Source organism: Sapajus apella, unplaced genomic scaffold, assembly GCF_009761245.1.
Source record: "Sapajus apella isolate SASKATOON/1434 unplaced genomic scaffold, GSC_monkey_1.0 scaffold52, whole genome shotgun sequence".
Lineage (NCBI taxonomy): Eukaryota > Metazoa > Chordata > Mammalia > Primates > Cebidae > Sapajus > Sapajus apella.
In genome coordinates this window covers 14,719,585-14,740,810 of record NW_022436992.1, presented here as the reverse complement: position 1 = coordinate 14,740,810, position 21,226 = coordinate 14,719,585, and the positions used below count along the sequence as shown (strand labels likewise).

The 21,226-nt window shown below is 37.2% G+C and overlaps 1 protein-coding gene and 2 pseudogenes across 1 annotated transcript in view; 1 reads left to right on the top strand and 2 right to left on the bottom strand.

Moving 5' to 3' along the window:
- The window catches only part of ZC3H6 (zinc finger CCCH-type containing 6), a 62,511-nt gene that overhangs the window by 979 nt on the left and 40,306 nt on the right, over window positions 1–21,226 (top strand). The gene's annotated exons all lie outside the window — the stretch shown is intronic.
- LOC116526929 lies at window positions 10,858–11,298 on the bottom strand (annotated as a pseudogene).
- LOC116526928 lies at window positions 12,471–12,966 on the bottom strand (annotated as a pseudogene).

Genomic DNA, 21,226 nt, shown 5'->3' with positions numbered 1-21,226 from the left:
TTCAAGTTCAGTATGTTAACACAAAATAATTAGGCTTTGCAGAAACTTAGTGTAGCACAGTTTTACCCTAAAGGAAAAACTCCATGGATTATTCAGGCTAGCCCAGTTTTCTAGATGGTGTGTATCTCTTGAATATTTAACTGAGATTCTGATTTTTTATTTTTGCTCTGTGCCATAAGCGGCACATTCTTGATTCCATTCAAGTTTGGGGACATTTGCAAAGTATACTGTAGCATAGTTAAATTTTGGTTAGACTTAAAATTTTATCATTCGTATGTGTTAATACGTATCTTTAATAATGAAAACGGGGGCTTTCATTAAACTTACTGAAACAAAATTCATTGCATCTGATTCTTACTTAGAATATTTGAAAATCTCGAACCTCATAGAAGTAATCAAAAATATACATTGTACTGTGGACTATATACGTTACCTAAGTTTTATCTGTAGTAATGTGATCTGCTTGGTAAAGCAAACTAAACACATTTTTAAAACCCAGAAGCAAAAATGACAAACTGCTGAAATTTGAAATATCTAAATACCTAGCGGTCTTGAGAGGGATGAAGGTTGATATTTCAACAACTTCAATACTGCAATAATAAAAGTAGATTCCCGGAGGGCACGTCAATCAAAAGTGTGATAATTTTTTGAAAGTAAAATGCACTCTTAAAAATGATAGATGCATAAGCTTGCACTTGGCACATTTTAAATGATTTTTTTAAAACATTATCTTTTATATTAAAAAGAACATTCTTAGAATGGGTTGACTGATATCTTGAGTAGCTTCCCACTCGAGTATCTGTGGACAAACCAATGATGGGGTTTTGCTAATGGAGCGTAAAATTCTTTCTTTTGTATGGAAGAAGGAAATCTATTCTCTCTCACAGAGTAACTTCAATATGTGGGGTTACATATTGTACATTATGAAAAAATCATGTCAAATTCAGGTATCAAAATAATTTTGCTAGTAAGGAACTGTGATGGTAGACCTTTTAAAGAATTTGAAATTTTAAAATATTGATTTAGAAGTGTGAGCAGTGGCTCACACCTGTAATCCCAGCATTTTGGGAGGCTGAGGCAGGCGGATCACCTGAGGTGGGGAGTTGGAGAGCAGCCTGACCGACTTGGTGAAACTCTGTCTCTAAAAATAAAAATAAAAATGTTGATTTAGAGGTTAAAAAGAAAACTCTAAAGAATTCTTTGTAAGATATGTTAACAGGTTGGTAGTAAGAGCTAAGGGTTAAGATTAGTCTATTTTATTTAAAATTAGGACTAAACATTTTCTAATGATTTCTGAAATAAAAAGGTTAGCTCCACTTTAACTTATCCAATTGTTAAGAGGCATCATTGTTCTGAGGCGAAAGCGATGGTTTATTTTTTTCACACTTTTTTGGTCAGCCCACATAAAAAACAAAACAACTACATCAAAAACAAAGTGAACTAAAAGTCAGGAGAAATTCTGCAAGATCAGATCAATGGTTCTAAACCTTCCCCAGGGAACTTTTTTAAAAAAGTATTGCTGCTATTTCTGTTGGTCTGGACCTCAGCCTGGGTTTTAAGAGTTCTAAAAGCCCCCCAGGAAATTCTAATATGTGCCCAATTGAGAACTGCTATACTAGATCAGTGTTTCCTAATGTTAATCATCAAAATCACTTTGGGGAATACATTTTTGTTCTGCCCAGAGCAACTGAATCAGAATCTCTAGGGTATTTTTCATAGGCTCCCTGGATAATTCTTAAGAAATTTCAGAAAAAATGGACTAATCTGTGGGCCCTTCAAATATTCTATCCTTCTACATTATGGCTATTTTATACTGTAATGAAAGTTCCTGTGAATTAAGTGGAAAAAAAATATGAAACTTGGTATATGGAGCTAGGCTTTGTCTCAAGGATATTCTCTTTCTTTCTTTTCTTTCTTTCTTCTTTTCTTGAGACGGAGTCTAACTCTATCACCCAGGCTGGAGTATAGTGGCAAGACCTTTGCTCACTGAAACTTCCGCCTCCTGGGTCTGGAGTAGCTGGGATTACAGATACCAACCATCACGCCTGGCTTTTTTTTTTTTTTTTATTTTTTTTTTTTTTTTTTGTATTTTTAGTAGACACTCCATCTCACCATGTTGGCCAGGCTAGTCTCAAACTCCTGACCTCAAGAGATCCGCCTACCTTGGCCTCCCAAAGACCTGGGATTACAGGTGTGAGCCACTGCACCCAGCCAAGGATATTCTTCTTATAACATTTTCAAAAATTAAGGTATACTGTGTGGGCAGGAAAAAAAAAAATGAAGTCTATGATTTATATTTACAATTGCTTTGATTTTATACAAAATATTACTGTTTATGTGAGAATGAGATTCTAAATGTAAATGGAATTTACAGAATGCATAATTTTTTCTCCTTTAAGGAAATAGAGTCTTGCAAGCCAGGCATGGTGGCTTACACCTGTAATCCAAGCACTTTGGAGGCCAAGGCGGGTGGATCACCTGAGGTCGGGAGTTCAAGACCAACCTGACCAACAGGGTGAAATCCCGTCTTTAAAAAAAAGAAAGAAAGAAAGAGAATGTCGCTAATGCCCAGGCAGGTCTTGAACTCCTGGGTTCCAGCCATCCTCCCATTTCAGCCTCTCCCAGAGTGTTGGGATTAATAGGTGTGAGCCACCATGCTCAGCCTTGGACGTGTTAGATGGTGAACATTTTGCTCAAGATTGTTTGCCAAATGAATAACTTTAAAAAAAAATCCATTTAGTGTACTTCCCTTTAAATATTTTCACACCTAGAGGCAAAACATTGTATTTTATAAAATGTTAATATAAAAATACTTGTAAATATACTTTTGGCTATGTAGATTGTAGTAGAGGACTTTTGCATATGCCTGGAGCCTAGTTTCTAAAAGGTCTTTGGAAATAAATAATAGACATGGAGAGGAAGGAGTTGGGGGAAATCAGAGGGGGGTATAATCCTTGTCTCTTGTCATTCAGTTCTGTTTCATTCAGTTCTCTCAGGCACAACTCCAGCCGCTTAGTTTTATAGTTCAGCTGGATGTTGACCCAATTAAGACAATTCACAAACAGCTCCTGAAGATGAAATACTGTGAGTCCCTGCTTTGGGCACATCTACAGTAGAATAGGATAAGATAAATATAATCCAAGTAATTGTTGCAGAATTTTCTGAAATATGCTAATGCTAAAAGGTTTTGTAGGGCCTGTACTGGGGGAAACAATTTTAACATGAACAGTTTAAGAACTTGTGAGTCTCAAAAGAGTCTTTAATTGATAGGTGATATGGATAATACTCTCCTTTGGGAGGAGGTTTATAATGTATAAACAGCTTCCCCACCCTTCTCTCACTGTTTTCTGTCCTTCTGTACAACAAGAATAACAAAACTCCAACTAGTCAGAATCACCAGTGGTTTATGACCCCCCCCATATAGATTGATAACTTATTAAATGACTACACTGGAGAATCTGAAGGGATGAGGATGGAAAAGATTATACTTTTAATTTGCAACAGGGCTTTCATTTGATTCTCACATTAATCCCACGTGGTAGTTAATTAAGGTAGTATTACAAGGTTCAGTGAGTTGTCTGAGATCTCACAAATACAGCCTAGATAAGAACCCAGGTATGCAAACTTCTACTTGCAATATTATTTCACTCTTCATTAAGTTTGCATAGCAAACTAATGGAATAAGTCCTGGGCTTTAATTCTTGAGTAGTCTGGAATTGTAACGTGTTACATTTGAGAGCAAGCTCTTCATTTTGAATAAAACCTTGGTTTTGATCCTGATCTTCTAACTTGGTTAATGTTCTTCCCCTTTTCATGATTTTTCTTATTTGTGAAATGAGGTAGTTACACTAGATCATTTTCAATTTTCCTTCCCACTTTAAAAACAATTTTAATTTTAAAAAGTTGCAGATGCCTTTTCTCAGATCAGAGTATACTTTTTGCTCTACATAATATCTGGTTTGTAAATTAGTATGTTCTGTGGAGTAAATACCTCTCCTGACTAGCCATTAATTTATTTTTGATTCCTGAATCCACTAATTTATTGTTAAAATTACTAAAGGATGTTTTTCTTTAGTAAATGTAAAAACTCATATCAGGCCTCAGGTTTAATGTTGGAAAGCACTCTGACTCTTGGGAAGACTTTTTTCCCCCCAACCTCTCATAAACAAATTGTTTCATTCATTTTAAAATTTCATTCATTACATTTTCATTTTTCAGCAGACTTACAGTGTTTCCTCTCTGCTAAATATAGTGTTAAGCACTGGCAAAACAGCTCTGGACACAACATCATGAACTTGCTCTCTGGGATCTTATACTGTAGTTACAGAAACAGATTGGTAAATACATAGTTATAGCAAGTACTATAATGGAGGTATGAACTGAGTGCTATGGGGGTACAGGTGAAGGCTTCTGGGAGACATCATGGCATAGCTAGATCTGGAGGATGAGTAAAACTTTGGCCAAGTAAATGCAGAGATAAATGAAAAGCATGGAGAAATGGCATAAGTAGGTTCAAGGATGATAAAAGTGTTAGTATGTGGAGAGTGTAGAACTATTTTGGGGAATGGGGAAAAGGATTAAATTTGGCGCCAGACTCTAAAGGATGTGAGGATCCCATTAAAGCCTTTTAAGCAGGAGAATGATTGGATGCATTTTTTGGTATGCTACCTGGGGGACAGGAGGAAGTGGACTACAGAAGGGGAGATCAGTAGAAGGAAGACAAGTTAGGAAGCTTTTCGTCATTTTCATTAAACACAAAGTACTTAATATTTAATACATACTGTTCTAGAATCAGGAATACAACAATACAGAAAAAAAATTATTGCTGTAATGAAGGTCACATTTTCTTGGGAGAGACAGAAAATAAATAAACGTGAAAAACAGATGTGTTAGATGGTGATAAAGCAGAAACGGAGATGGGGAGTCAAGTGGATATGGTGAGGGTGTTTAGGGAAGCACTTATGAAAGAGTAACAATTCAGCAAAGAGCTCTGAAATAAGAGAACAATCCAGACCCAAGACATTTGAGGAAAGAGTATCCAGATAAAGGGAGTGGGAGGTAGACAAAACCTGCACCAGGAATGAGCCTGGTATGATTGAGGAAAACCAAGGGAGCAGGGTGGCCAGAGAAAAGAATGAGCAAGGGGGAGAGTAATAAGAGAATAAACAAGAGGGGTGATAGGCAATTGTATAGGGCCTTGTAAGCCATTGTATGGACCTTGGATTTCACTCTTGAGTGACCTGGGAGCCACTGGGAGATTGAACAGAGGAGAGACAGGATCCTCTATGGTATGTGGTAAATGAGTGGTATGGTAAGTGAGTAATAAAAGGAACTGCTGTGGTAATTTAGGTGACAGATGATGATGGTTTAGATGAAAATAATTGGATTGTGGATATTGTTCAATTGGTATTAGAACCAGTAGGATTTGCTGGTGGCTGGATGTGGACAATGAGAAAATAGAATGGGCCAAACCTATTGTAAACATCTAGAAATCACATGAAGACTTGACCAAAGATATTGGCAATGAGAAAGTAGACAGATAAAATTCATGAGGTATTTCTTAGCATTGATAGAATTGGATATAAATATCTGGAGTTTTTTAGCTGATTGAAATGTTAGTTGAAATGAATGATACCACTCAAGGTATGTGTGTCAAGAGGTTATGGAGAAGAGCACAGAAGGTTTTGGAAGCCAAGGGAGGACAAAAGAAGGGACAGTTACAGAGCAATAAAGAAAAAGGTTAAAAATAGGTCACAGGATATATGTTATCCTAAGTTAAAATATTTTAAGATTTGAATGAAAGGGTACTGTAAGGGTTTGCAAACTGGTGGCCTTCAGGCTTAAAATCTGCCTATACTGTTGTTTTTGCCTGACAGGATATTTTAAAATATCTGTATTTGAAGCATTTAAGGCTTGACTTGAGCTCTCTGCCTTCCACAGCCTTGTCACTCATAGTTTCTTGGCAAACTCACCACTCAGGGTGTGCTTCACTTATTTAGGGCATCTGCCTCTCTATGGTAGACATTATGACTGTTACATATTAAGTCAGTTTTTCACCTGGACAGATTAGCTACTGAAAAGAACCTCATGGGTGGGTGACCTTGAATTTACCAGGTTGTGCCTTCAGTTCAGAGCTGCCAGAGAACTCTATTCTCTTGTGCATTGACGCCCTTGGAGTTACACAACACAGTAGCCCTGCTTTAGTTTTTCAGATTTAGAAACTGATCAGTGTCAGAGCGATCAGACTTAGAAATGTTAATTCATGTTCAAAAATAATAACAAGGCTAGCATTTGTTTAGCACTTGCTATATGACAGGTACTATTTTAAGTGCTTTACATGAAATTTAAAAAAAAATTTTTTTTAATTTTTTTTTTTTGAGACGGAGTTTCGCTCTTGTTACCCAGGCTGGAGTGCAATGGCGTGATCTTGGCTCACTGCAACCTCTGCCTGCTGGGTTCAGGCAATTCTCCTGCCTCAACCTCCTGAGTAGCTGGGATTACAGGCACGCACCACCATGCCCATCTAATGTTTTGTATTTTTAGTAGAGACGGGGTTTCACCATGTTGACCAGGATGGTCTCGATCTCTTGACCTCGTGATCCACCCGCCTCGGCCTCCCAAAGTGCTGGGATTACAGGCTTGAGCCACTGCGCCCGGCAAATTTTTTTTTTTTATACTTCTTACTCTGTCAGCCAGGCTGGAATGCAGTGTCACAATCTCGGCTCACTGCTGCAACCTCTGCCTCCTGGGTTCAAGCCATTCTCCTGCCTCAGCCTCCTGAGTAGTTGGGATTACGGGTGCCTACCACTCCACCCGGCTCGTTTTTGTATTTTTAGTAGAGATGGGGTTTCACCATGTTGGCCAGGCTGGTTTCGAACTCCTGACCTCAGGTGATCCACCTGCCTCGGCCTCTCAAAGTGCTGGGATTACAGGCATGAGCCACTGATGCCTGGCCACATGAATTGTTTAATCCTCACAACAGCCTTGGGAAATAGGTCCTATTATTAGACCCCCTTTGTACACGTGAGGAAACAGACAACAGATTAGTGAATTTCCCAAGATCACAAAGTAAATTAGTAGGAACTCAAAGTAACCTGACTACAGAGCCCATACTCTTATCTGAGCATATACATCCCCATCACAAGAGAATGCTAGTTTATTCAAGTAAAATAAGGACTAGAAATTTACATCACTGAGTATATTCTTTCCATGTAGAATGCTGAATGGAAAACCAAATTTCAATAGTTGCCTACTGAACAAGATCATGAGATAACAACAAGGTATTTGATTACAAATGACTAGAAGTTTGAAATGGCATTAACTCTGATAAAGTGATAATCCCATCTCCATAATATACTTGTCAAGCAGTTACTTACATCAGTCTGCCTTACAGGATATCCTTTCTCCTGGGTAATGCTTACATGATAGTGTTTTGTACCTTTCCTTTTTCACTGCTTCCATGGCTGACCAAACTGCTCACCTCCATATTTCTGGTAGATATACTTCTTTTCATTGCATGTTAATATCTTAAATTCAGTTAGTCCTATCTTTTACTTGGTCCTCGTACCTGCCTTCCTAATCTATGTTCTGGTTTATACAGTAGAGCTTTCTGAGGATATTCTTATTCCTGATTACCTTTTTTTGGTGGTTGGGTTCTAGGAGGTGTTACTTGACTACTGCTGATGTGTACCAACCAAGAAAGTAGTTATTAAGTGACTAACAATAACAATTTCAGCAGATTATTATTACTCTTGGCAAAGAACAAGCTTTCTGTATTATAAATGATATTATATTCATTTTCTTTTACTTTGTTTTGTTTGTAATTTGAGTTCTAGCTTAACACTAATACTTGAGATAACTCTTAATATACTTTTGTAAATCATATCTACATTCTTGAGTGACAAATAACCAAGTCCCAACTAATTTCTAAAGAGAGTAAACATTAAAAGTAAACATAAAACTACATAAAAATCAATCACAGTCTATTCATAAAGTTGGTATGAAAATAAAGAACCGGCCGGGCGCGGTGGCTCAAGCCTGTAATCCCAGCACTGTGGGAGGCCGAGGCGGGTGGATCACGAGGTCAAGACATCGAGACCATCCTGGTCAACATGGTGAAACCCCGTGTCTACTAAAAATACAAAAAAAAATTAGCTGGGCATGGTGGCACGTGCCTGTAATCCCAGCGACTCAGGAGGCTGGGGCTGGAGAATTGCCTGAACCCGGGAGGCGGAGGTTGCGGTGAGCCGAGATCGCGCCATTGCACTCCAGCCTGGGTAACAAGAGCGAAACTCCGTCTCAAAAAAAAAAAAAAAAAAGAAAATAAAGAACCTAGATTTGGAACCCTCATGATACGCAATATTTCACATATATCATAGTTTATAATTTCTATAACTCCATTTGGTGCATATAGACAGAGATGATATTAATATATTTATTTTATAGTTTAGGAAACAGACTTGGAAGGGCAAATAACTTGTCCAAAATGACTAAACAGCTGAGTGAGAATCACAATCTATCTTGGTACTCTTTCCATTGCCTCATAATGGTAGTTACTCTGGTATCAGATACTGGATTGGGATATTGGACATTTATAAGTGTTTTTCATTTTGGATATTACTGAATCACAGACAATTTCATGTTAGTAATTATAAATTTATCTTGTGCACTTCTGTCTAAATCTTAAAATATACCTTTTTCTAAAATTTCAGTGTATAAGGACGTAAATAATCTTTACATTATATTTTAAGAGAATGTGAAATCAGGTCTAGCTAACTTAGATCTGTAAGTTTTTAGCTATAGAAAGCAATTCTGTTGTGTACAAGTTTCAGCCTGTGAAGGGAATTCATTGACAATGCATAGAGATCAGAAGAACTAATACCTTTCTTGCATGGATTTTTCTTGATTATTGGTAGTTAACAATAAAATGTTATTTGATCACTGGTGCTTCTGTGTGGGGTTGAGTTTTTTATAATATCTTCTGTTAGACCCATAAGGGAGGCTGTTAATTGATTTCTGCACCCTTAGAAAATATAAGATCCTCTTTAAAAATTATGTTTTGTGTAAGCACATGAAAATGGAAGTAAATAATGCATTGATATAGGAATTACCTACACATTTTGGCTGTACATTTAGTGCGCCGAATATTTCTTTTCTGAATGCCAAATGGCCAAGTGTGAAAACCAGTATTTGTCAAAGCTGGAACAGAAGTTAGTATCTTCATCATAAACTTCTGGCGTATGTGAAGATACGAAATGTTATCCCTGAAGTTATTATAGTTTATTCTTAGAAATATTGGTAATCTTATTTTAAGAGTAGGACATTATAGTGCAGTAATGATAATTTCTCAGTGCTGCCTCTTGCTGCATTGTTCCTGTGATTGCTGTAATGCACGTACAGACACTAAATAGAAGGTCACTTTCCATTAAAGTTAGTGGAATACAAAATAGGTGGAGGAACTTTCTTCCTCTTAACATCTTTCTGTGTGTCTGTGTTTATATATGTGTGTATATAAATATGTATATACATATATGATATCTAGAGCAAAAATGATTATGTTGTACATAACTTTGGATTTTTTCCTCCTCATGAAATTCTGAAGTGACAGAGTTAACATTCTGCTTTTGTCTACAAAAAATGAAGAATCCCCAGATAAGATTTTCTCTTAGAATATTCATGGATTTTGAGTTAGTCTCAGAAAAAAAGGAAGAAAAAAAGGTTTATGGAATAAAATAATTAAAAATCAGACATAGTCTTTAGAAATGATTTTGTTTAGTGTTATGAATACTGGTATGAAAAACAACTAACTGCAGTTAAAATTATGATATAAAATCTCTATTATTCTGCTTTGTATTTTTCATTAAAGTTTTTATAATTATTTGTCATCTGAAAAAGAATTTAATATTCTTCCTAAAGTCACTAGCTAACTCTCTCAATATTATTACACTATTATTTGCCCATTTGAAAATTAATTTTTTTCGTACATAAAGTAGCAAAAGAATATTTTGCATTAATGTACATTTATACTTCATCTTAATGTACATTTATGCTTCATTCTCTTGCATTAATGTACATTTATACTTCATCTAATTGAGAAAATTTCAACATATACAGTCACACAAAAAGATTTTAATTCCAAGTTATATCTAAAATACCTTAAATTTGAAAATGAATATTCAGATAGTAAGAGTAAATTTTTTTTTTTGTTTTGAGACGGAGTCTAACTCTTGTCACCCAGGCTGGAGTGCAGTGGTGCGATCTTGGCCCACTGCAACCTCTGCCTCCCAAGTTCAAATGATTCTCCTGCCTCAGCCTCCTGAGTAGCTGAGACTACAGGCCTGTGCCACCATATCTGGCTAATTTCCCTATTTTTTGGTAGAGACGGTTTCACCATGTTGGCCGGGCTGATCTCAAGCTCCCACCTCAAGGAATCTGCTGGCCTTGGTCTCCCAAAGTGCTGGAATTACAGGTGTGATCCACTGCACCTAAATGACATCGGTTTTTCATACTTGAAAAACTATTTTTGGGCTGGGTGTGATGGCTCACGCCTGTAATCCCAGCACTTCGGGAAGCCTAGGCGGGTCGGTCACCAGAGGTCAGGAGTTCAAGACCAGTCTGGCCAACATGGTGAAACCCCATCTCTACTAAAAATACAAAAAGAATAGCTGGGCGTGGTGGCTGGCACCTGTAATCCCACCTATTTGGGAGGCTAAGGCAGGAGAATCTCTTGAACTCGGTAGGCAGAGGCTGCAGTGAGCCAAGATTGCACCACTGCACTCCAGCTTGGGAGACAGAGTAAGACTCCGTCTCAAAAAAATCAAATAATAAAAAAAAGAAAAGATATTCTGTTTTTTTTTGTTGTTGTTGTTTAATGATTAATAGACAATTTATTTAAGCAAGACTACATATAGTCATCACTGCCAGACTTAATATGACAGGTTAAATGTTTGATTTAATTTTCCTTCCCGGATAAATTTTTCTTTCCTATCCCTGTCAGTTTTGAAAACATAATACCAGAAGAAGGTACCAATTCCACACAGAGCTCCCAAGAGTGAGTTTTTAGGAGTGGGTCTGAAATTAGGATAGACATTTGCTGATCTTGCATAGATCTAACGAATCAAGGCAGGATCTTCGATCAGCCCTCGGCGGTTAGGGTCGTTGTACTGAAGCAGGTTTCAGCTGGGCTCTTAATAGCCAACCGCTTGGTTTGCGGGCGCTAGGTTTCCGGAAATATTTCCTATTCGGCTGGGTCGAGGACATAGTCGCCAGGTGCAACGGTGTATACTTTGGGAATGACATCTTGGCTACCCAGTGCACAACTTTTTTTTTTTTTTTTTTTTTTTTTTTTTTTTTTTTTTTTTTTTTCTGAAACGTGGGTGGCTCTGTCACCCAGGCTGGAGTGCAATGGCGCAATCTCGGCCCACTGCAACCTCCGCCTCCCCAGTTCAAGAGATTTTCCTGTCTCATTCTCCCACGTGGCTGGGACTATGGGAGTACATGACCACGCCCGGCTAAATTTTGTATTTTTGTTAGTGACAGGGTTTTGCCATGTTGCCCAGGCTGGTCTTGAACTCCTGGGCTCAAGCGATCTGCCTGCTTCAGCCCTCCAAAGTTCTGGGTTTACAGGCATGAGCCACTGTGCCTGGCTAGATTTTAAATTACACTGTTTAGATATCATGGTAACTGAATGATGCAATCCCTGACCATGTGACATTCAGGGATACCAAAAATGACTTGAGATGGGCCAAGGCAGAATTGAAGAAGCATACTTTGGCTGAATTGTTAGGCCAAAGTAATAATTTGGAACATTTATTTTAAAAAGTCTACTCCCCCACATCTCCCAGTTGCAGTACCTTATAATTATAGTTGATCTAGTAGCAGAAACTGGATTGAGATACTAGATATTTACAGACCAAATGCCCTTTTGGGATATTACTAGATAACAGGCTGTTTCATTCTGGTTCATTGTAGATTCATCCAATAAGCATTTCTAGAGAACTGCTATATGAAAATATTGTGGAAAGTATCAACTTTTAAAACTTTTGTTTTGATATCATGACACCTAGAAGATTATTTTCTGATACTCATATGCTAAGGGAATTTTATCTGAGATTTGTTTCTGTGGAATTTCTAGTTCTCCAGTCTGCACTGGAAAGCCTACATCAAGAGGATAATTGGAAAGGTAATGAAAGTAAATCAATTCTAGCTTAGATATCAAAGAGAGTAAATGAAATATAAAAAGAATAATTTTCAAAATGTCTCAAAAAAAAAAACTATGGCAAGCTAATTCACAGTTTGGTTTATTCACGTAATAGTCTGTTTCTGCTTATGACGAAGTATAATATATTTTAGGAATAGTGTGGTTTTCTTCATGATGTCAAGCGTACAAGCTTATGGATTATATATATATATATATATATATATTTTTTTTTTTACAATCCAGAGGTCTTTTATTTTTTTTTTAACACCTATTATGCCATGAATTCATAGGGTATAGGTTCCAGCAGCTCAGGCTCCTTCCCATTGGTTCTCACAAAGTGTGCTTCTCTGGGTGGAGCAGGCTGGCGCTTCAGTTGGACCCAGGTACCTTTCTCTTTGGCTTCTTTCTTTTTCTGATCATTTTCCTTCACACGTTTTAGGAAGTTGTCTCGGCTCTTAGAGTGCTTGATGTGCTCAAAATGCACATTAATTCTCTTGGCAAGAATCTTGCCCTTGTTTGTTTACAACAATGCCAACAGCATGCTGGGTAACATTGTAGACTCTTCCAGTTCTGCCATGGTAACATTTGTGGGGCATTCCTTTTTGAACAGTACTACCCACTCCCTTGATGTCTACAATATCACCTTTCTTATAGATTTGCATATATGTGGCCAAAGGAACAACTCCATGTTTTCTAAAAGGCCTAGAGAACATGTATCAAGTGCCTCTCCTCTTTCCCTTTGTGTTCGTCATTTTGGTGAATTACTGGAAGATGGCGGTTCCGGCCGAAATGCGCTTATGGATATATTTTTAAATTCTTAATTTTCTAGGTTAATGTTCCGCACTACTGCTTCCATCTTGCATTGGATAGGGGCAGAGAATTAATAATTGTCAGATATTTTCTTATCAAAACCCAATTTGTTGGAAACATTTTGAAGGAAATCTTTGTGAATAGAATACATAGCATGCCTTTCTGTTTTCCTAAACAGACAGTTGCTGATTTATCTTTTATTTGGTTACTTTGAATCATCATTAACATCTATTGTCACCATATCCCTGTGAACACTAGATGTCATGCTCCATTTTATGTTTTTTTATTGCCTTGGGGAGACTTTGAGGATATGGGAGGTGTTCATACATACTGCTGCTGAGTGTTGCATAGAGATGGAATAAAGTACAAATCTTTCAGGAACAGACTCCAAAGTTGGTCTATTCCAGTTTCCTTTTTTTTTTTTAACCTATTCCAGATAGTTTTTCATTGTTATTCTCTGAAGGAAAATAAGAGAAATTTCCTCTTAAAATCCCTTCTCCACGCCGGGCGCGGTGGCTCACGCTTGTAATCCCAGCACTTTGGGAGGCCGAGGCAGGTGGATCACTAGGTCAAGAGATCGAGACCATCCTGGTCAACATGGTGAAACCCCGTCTCTACTAAAAATACAAAAATTAGCTGGGCATGGTGGTGCGTGCCTGTAATCTCAGCTACTCAGGAGGCTGAGGCAGGAGAATTGCCTGAACCTAGGAGGCGGAGGTTGCGGTGAGCCGAGATCGCGCCATTGCACTCCAGCCTGGGTAACAAGAGCGAAACTCAAAAAAAAAAAAAAAAAAAAAAAAAAAAATCCCTTCTCCTTGGATTTATATCCTTTCCCAGTTAATTCCTGTGGAAGTACTTGTAGTCCAGCATAGTAATTCTATTCAAATATGTATACTTAAGGTAAGTCACAAGGGGAAAGGAAGCTTTCATTGAGGGCTGTCTACTAGGTGGTACAATGCTAGGTAATTACTTAACTTTCTCTCTCACTTAATCCTTAAACAACTCTGCAGTGGTAAGGGTGATGAATTCATCCCATTTTGTAGAGAAGGAAACTGAATGTTAGAAGGATGGCATAATTTGTTCATGTTCATACAGGTAGTACATTGGGAAGCAGAATTTAAATACAGATCTTTCTGGTTCTAGAGCTTTTTGTTCTACCTTACTATGATGTTAAATAATTAGTTTTAACATGCCACTTAAGTTTAAAGCCTTAAGTAATCCTTTTAAAAAATCTTTTATTGCTGGTTATTCTTGTTTAACACTCCTGTTTTAATTTCCAGGTTCAGGTGACCTCACTTTGCCAGAACCGTAGGTCTTCATTAAATAAGAGAGTTCATTTGGTTATTGTCTGGAACCTCTTTAGGTAGAAATTCCTGTTCTGGCAGTCACCTGCTTCACTATATTCCACTCTTTCTTCTGGATATTGGTGGTGCTCAGCTCTTTTTTGAACTGCAAACCTTATTAATAAAATAGTTTTCATTTCTTTGAGCATTCCTCTTCTCGCACCTCCTGGCCCCCTACCCCTGTCCTACTGGCTTTGATGTAGAGGCTTTTATCTGGTGGGCTGTTCCCCTGAACTGAAACACTCTTTTTTTTTTTTTTTTTTTTTTTTTTTTTTTTTATAGAGTCTTTCTCTGTTGCCCAGTCTGGAGTACAGGGGCATGATCTCAGCTTACTGCAACCTCTGCCTCGCGGATTCAAGCGATTTTCCTGCCTCAGCCTCTCTAGCTGGGACTACTGGCAGCACCGCCATGCCATGATGAAATCCCATCTCTACTAAAAATACAAATTTTTAGTAGAGATGGGGTTTCATCATGTTGGCCAGGCTGGCCTCGAACTCTTGACCTCAGGTGATCCACTCACCTCGTGCTAGGGTTACAGGCATGAGCCACTGTGCCCAACCCTGAACCACTCTTTATCAACTTATCTGGGACCTTGAGATGAAATAAGGACCCATTTTCTGGCTTTATATGATTTTCTAGCTTCATATGGTTAAGTCTTTTTACCTCTTTTTTTTTTTTGAGACAGCATCTCTGTCACCCAGGCTGAAGTGCAGTGGCCCAATGACGGCTTACTCTAGCCTTGACCTCCCAGGCTCAGGTGGTTCTATCACCCCAGCCTCCAGAATGGCTGGAGCCACAGGCATGTACCATCACACCTGGCTCCTTTTGTATTTTTTGAAGAGACAGAGTTTTACCATGTTGCCCAGGTTGGTCTCAAGCTCCTGGGCTTGACCAGTTCACCTTCCTCAGTCTTCCAAAGTGCTGGGATTGTAGGCATGAACTACCATGCCCAGCTTTTGAAAAATATGTACAATAAAAAGTTTGGACTGTTTGTTGAGCACTTAAAAAAATGCTATTCGATTTAAAAAAAACAAACCTATAGCATCTTATAACTCCAAATCCCCTACCATCACCCAACTGGTTTGCCCTGGTGGCCACCATTTCCTGACAAACATAAAAATAACTCCTGAGGAATTGAAGTAATTCACATTTATGACCCAGTGACACTGGCCTTGTGTTAGTTCCTATAGTATGTCATACTCTTCTACATAGAAGTTTTGCTCATCCTATTTCTTCATTTGCAGAGGTCCTTTCCCTATCCCCTATTTCTCAGAAAAGCTCCTCATCTCAGTTTATTCACAACTTCCTCAGGGAAAGCCTTCCACACTTCCCTGACAGATGACTTTCCCCTGTTGTATGCACTCATAGCACCATTTACCTCTTTCATATACTTGTGTTGTTATTTTATATTTATTTGTGTGATTCTTTGATTGGTGTCTGTGCTACCCCAAGATTAAAAGCTCCATGAGAGAAGAAACCATGTTTTTTTCTTTTTTTTTTGTTTACCATTGTATCCCCCTAGAACGTGGTGAATAAATACATGTTAAATGAATGAATGGTTTTTCTTTGTTTTGTTTTGTTTTTTAGCTGGAAGGACATAAAATTCTTACATACATATACTTTTAAAGAATTGCAGCTCTAGATATTTTGGATTTCATCTCTGGATTAAGTCTGAATGTCAGACAATTCTATATTTGTACATTAGTACTTTCTTCCTTTGCATAATTGCATTTTCTTAATTGAACTTTGGTAGTGTGCCCTTGGCTCAAATTGGCAAATGCTGTAAGTAATAAAGTGTTGCTTTGATTATTTGGACACTCTTAAGGACAGTGTCTGTCATATCAGGTACTGTCCATTATGTCAGGTAATATTGTCATTATGAGGACTCAGAGGAGAAGTTTCTCCCTGATGTTACTCGTGGAAAAAAAGTATGCTTCTTTGGAGCAACTGGTCTGTTTTGTCTTGGAAGCACTGTTGTCTTAGGCCAAATTTTTGTTTCTTGAAGCTCAAAGCCAGATTTGACACTCACATCTAAAATTATGTGGGGGTTTCTGGCATACCCTATGCAAACTAATCTCAGTTTTAGTTTCATCTTAATCTCTAGAATTTTAACTGTGATTATTTTATAGTTTGTTCAATAAAATACTTTTTTTTTCTTTGAGACAGAGTCTCACTCTGTCAGCCAGGCTGGGGTGCAGTGGCACAATCTCAGCTCACTGCAGCTTCCACCTCCCAGGCTCAAGAGATTTCCCTGCCTCAGCCTCCCAAGTGCTGGGACTATAGTCACCTGCCACCACCCCTTACTAATTTTTGTATTTTTAGTAGAGATGAGTTTTCACCATGTTGTCCAGGTTGTTGATTTGAAGTGATCCACCCACCTTGGCCTCCCAAAGTGCTGGGATTACAGGCATGAGCCCCCATGCCTAATTCTTGGCATTAAGTTCTGATTAGTTCATTTGGAGACCGGAAATTCTCCCTTTTGTTTTATTTTCTGCTTATGTCAGAAAAGCACAGACATTGCTTAACAAAGAGATATGAGTTGGGATATGAGTGTTTGTTAAGATCAGGGACATATGGTCAACACTTCTGAGTGCCCAGACTGGGAACTTGGCAGAGTTTTATTTTAACAATCCCTTCCCCTATTTTGGCCATCCCTTGGTCCTGTAGAAATATAGCAGATGATTATGTATTCACTGCTGTACAGCCTATTACCTTTGTAGGAAATCTGACTGAAGGACTTGGCATTTGGCCTGACTGACTGAATATCAGAATCTCTTTATTTTTCCTTCCTTTGGAAAATAATTTTTTGTACCATCAGTGAAATAACATCTGTGCACTGGCATGTACAACTCTGGAGACCAGGCATTAGAAGACTGTGAGACAAGAATAACCAGGATGATGATAAGAAGAGACTGGAAGTCACTTTAAATTGATCACCAAAGATTTCCTTACTTTAACCAGGAGATTAGATCTCAAGGGTCCTTCTGAGTCTACTTTGGATTAGTGAAATTGTCTTTTCTTTCAGTTTGACTATAGGTTAGTCAAACTTCCCTCCACGTTCATCAGGGAATGTTAGCAATATGTCATATTTTTTTCTTGGTGTGCCGTTAAGAAATCTAAAGCTATGTTGTTAACCTGTAACTGCTTGGATTAATTGTTTTAGTTTAGTTTGTTATACTTCCAGGGCTTTATGGCTTTATTTCTCTTTTCAGTCGGCATTATTAACCAAGTTTTGATAGCTTTTACAAGTTTTGTAACCCCCATGCAGGGAGATCAGTGTCCCTTCAGACACTTCCAAGTTATCGTAATCTCCTGGAAGACATCAGAAGGAAGCATCTTAAATCATCTAATTATTACATTGTTACATAGAGTTATTATGTGTATATTCAAGTTAGGTTCTAATGAGGCAAATATGAGTAAATATGTTGTTGATTCAGGAAATAAAAACTAGGATAGCCACATGTAGTTTCAAAAACAAAAGAGGAATTACTTGTAACAAAAGTGAATAAATAAGAAAGGAATTCTCAGTTATCTCTTGGGAAGAGATACCTTGCATAGAGTTCAGCAAAAATTGCAAAGGTTGTCATAGGACTATGGAGGACATGACAATAATTAAAATATATAATATTGCCCATATATTTGTACTAAGTCTCATTCCTGAAGGATTTTGTATTTGGGTTGAGGCTTTGACAAATTCTAAGACTGGCTTGATGAGTAAAACAATTAAGTAAAAATTGCCGTGGCTGTAGATAGTCAAAAAGGGGTAACCTAAGTTTCTGCAAACTAAATAATTCCAGAGGGTGTAAGAATGTATTGGATAAAAAGACTATTGATACTCATCAGATTTTACCACTGTTAATTTTTAAAGAGGAACTGTTTCTGAAGCTATAAAGTGAAAATGGAGGTACGAAAAGCCATCAAGATATAAATGCCCAAGGCCAAGTTTTGAGATAAACAGAAAATCACAAAAACTCATGTCAGGTGGATGGACGTGGTCCCAGTGTGACCAGACGGTATTTTCCTTGAGGGGAAATATCTAGTTTGGTAGGGGTAAGGTAGGGAGTTAGTTTAAGGGTTAATCAAGAGGACTATACATATACTATTTAGGTTGAGGGAAAAGATGAGACTAGGCATGGGCAGAGCCTAGATGCAGTCAAGTTATCTGTCAAGCATGCTGACAGATTCAATCAGTTTATTAATTACATAGACAAATGGATGATCAGCATGGTATCAGCTCATCATGACCCTCATCCTGCAGGATAACACTGAAACCAAACGGGGCCAGATAGGTTAACATGAGTGATGGGTACTCTATTGCTGAGGAAAGGTTTCTACCCTGTAGCTAAGCAACTTTTTAGCCTACAGCCATATCCTGAGGAGTGGCAAGGTGGTGAATCTCAGACCTCATGGAACAAGGGAAGGTGGATGAGAAACTGCTTTCTAGCAGGCTCCCACAAAATATGGAGGTAGGTAAGAAATAGCCTTGTAGCAGCACCTCACAAGTCTGCCTATTTTTCCATATTCTGAAGGAACACAGGGCATTCTGTCAAGGCTTAGGTCAGCCTATTGTTGGGCTTACCCAAGTGGCCTGTGTGGAGACATGCAAGTTTTCCAGGGTACCAGTACAGAGCAGTTACCCTACCACATCATCCATAGTAAGGAAGAAACGACTGTGAGAATTAGTAGAAAAGCATGAAAAGAAAAATGTTACAAATAATCTTTTCAAACATCTAGGATACTTTGTTCTGTTGGTTTTAGAATAAGCAGTCTACTTTTATTAAGTTGTTTGCTTCTGGACTGGAAAGAAATCCTAGAGATTCTGACATGGTCACTTGGTATGTTCTGAAATTGTCTTTTTTATGATGTTCATATTATCCCAAGAAATTTGCATTCACGGGTAATGTCTTTGTGCTATCATCTATTAGGAGTACTTGTATAGTCTTTTATAGAGGCTTTTGTGTTTCTTCCAGAAGACTCAGTTTCTGATCTGTAGCTTGTAACAGGAGCCTTTAGGCAAGCATAAAGAAAAAGCAGAAACTACCTGTGGAGGTAAGACTGAGTAGTTCAGGTTAATTTATTTTAATAGCCAGCAATGTCAGAATGGAAAAAGAATCCTCTATTAAGGCATAGCAGTTTATAAAGATTTAGTGAATAATTACCTTAGAATAAGAACATCATGGATGATGAGGGTACTGACCATTTTCAGAGTCTTGAGTTGCTATACCATAGTGTATTATGATTTTCCCCAGTTTTCTGCAATCTAGATATTTAAATCTAGAGAAAAAATATTTTTAACTTTTTAAAAATAACAGCTTTATTGAGATATATTTCACTTTTAAAGTGTACAGTTCACTGGTTTTTAGTATATTCAGAGTAGTACAATCATTACCACTATTTACTTTTAGAACATTTCACCACTCCACAATGTAACCCTGTACCCATTGGCAGTCACTCCATTTTTCCCTCTAATCTACCTGGCAACTCCTAATCTACTTGGTATCTATATAGATTTGCTTAAGAGATAAAATCTTTTAAAATTAATTTTGTTTATTAACTGGAAGTTATTTACTAGTCATTGGTACAAGAACATGAATATGCTCCTTTTTGAAAAGGACATAATCACTCTATTATGTTGGTTTATGTTAATAAATATCACCTAGATATAATTAGTTGACTGTGGAACTTATCTGTTTGATGTATGATATTTTTTAAAAATCTTGTGTTTAGTAAACAAAATAGCTCTTATATAATAGTATTAAGTTCAAAATCTAGAGAATGATAAGCACTCTTAATTACTTCTGTTACCTCTTCTATTCTTGGAATTTCTCAGTATCACAAGGTTAGTATCTGATACTTTACTACGTGCTCAATTAAGAAAGCTTTATTTTATTTCGGTGATAGAGCTGGAATTGGAATCCAGCTTTCCTCCCGTGAAATCTCCTCTCTTTCAGTTATACCACATATGCTTTCCATGTGGCCAAAGCTGACTTTTTAAAGGGTTTGGAAGCAGTTTGTAGTGTGAATCAGTATTCTTTATTTCCTCTCTTTCTCTCGCATTTTTTGTAGCCATACAAAAATGTACATGTTTAAATCTATTATATGAATGCTGAAATGATAAGTAGGCTAAGGTAAAAGAAATAAAAAAACATTTTTAAAGCTTGCAATGTTTTATGTCTCATAACAAATATAAATGGCCCATATATCACACTTAAATAATGTATGTAAAGTAGGACATGAATTTATGGGCATTTTTAGCATGTATACTTTGTTTTTAAATAGCTCTAGTTAAAATGCTAAATATGAAGCAGTTATTTCCAGATGTATTTTTTTTTATGCTTTAAGGAGCTCAAGTTTAAGGAGAGAGATAGTAAAAGAAAGGATAGAAACTCATAGACTTTTTTTGTCATTTGTGTTTTAAATTTTATTGTGGTAAAAATGTAGACAGCAAAGTACACAATACTTAAATGTATAACGTGATGACTTTTTACAAATATATGTAATGTGTATATAGTAATCACCACACAAATCAATATATAGAATATTTAAATACCTCAGAAGTTTCCTTAGTACCCCAATTTTTGTCACTTGCACTCCTGCAAGAGGTAATCACTATTCTGACTTCTGTCATATATTGGTTTGTCTGTTTGTTTTTGAAGTGCATGTAAATTAAGTCACACAATGGTGTCTTGTATCTGGTTTCTTTCACTCCTCATATATCTATAAGATTCCTCTATATTGTTTTTTGTAGCAGTTGTTAATTTTTTCTTTGTCGTATTCTGTGATATAAATAGAGCATTATATATCAATATGCCTGTTGATAGAGATTTGTTGTTTATAATTTTTTACTATTATGACTAGAGCTGCTAAAACATTC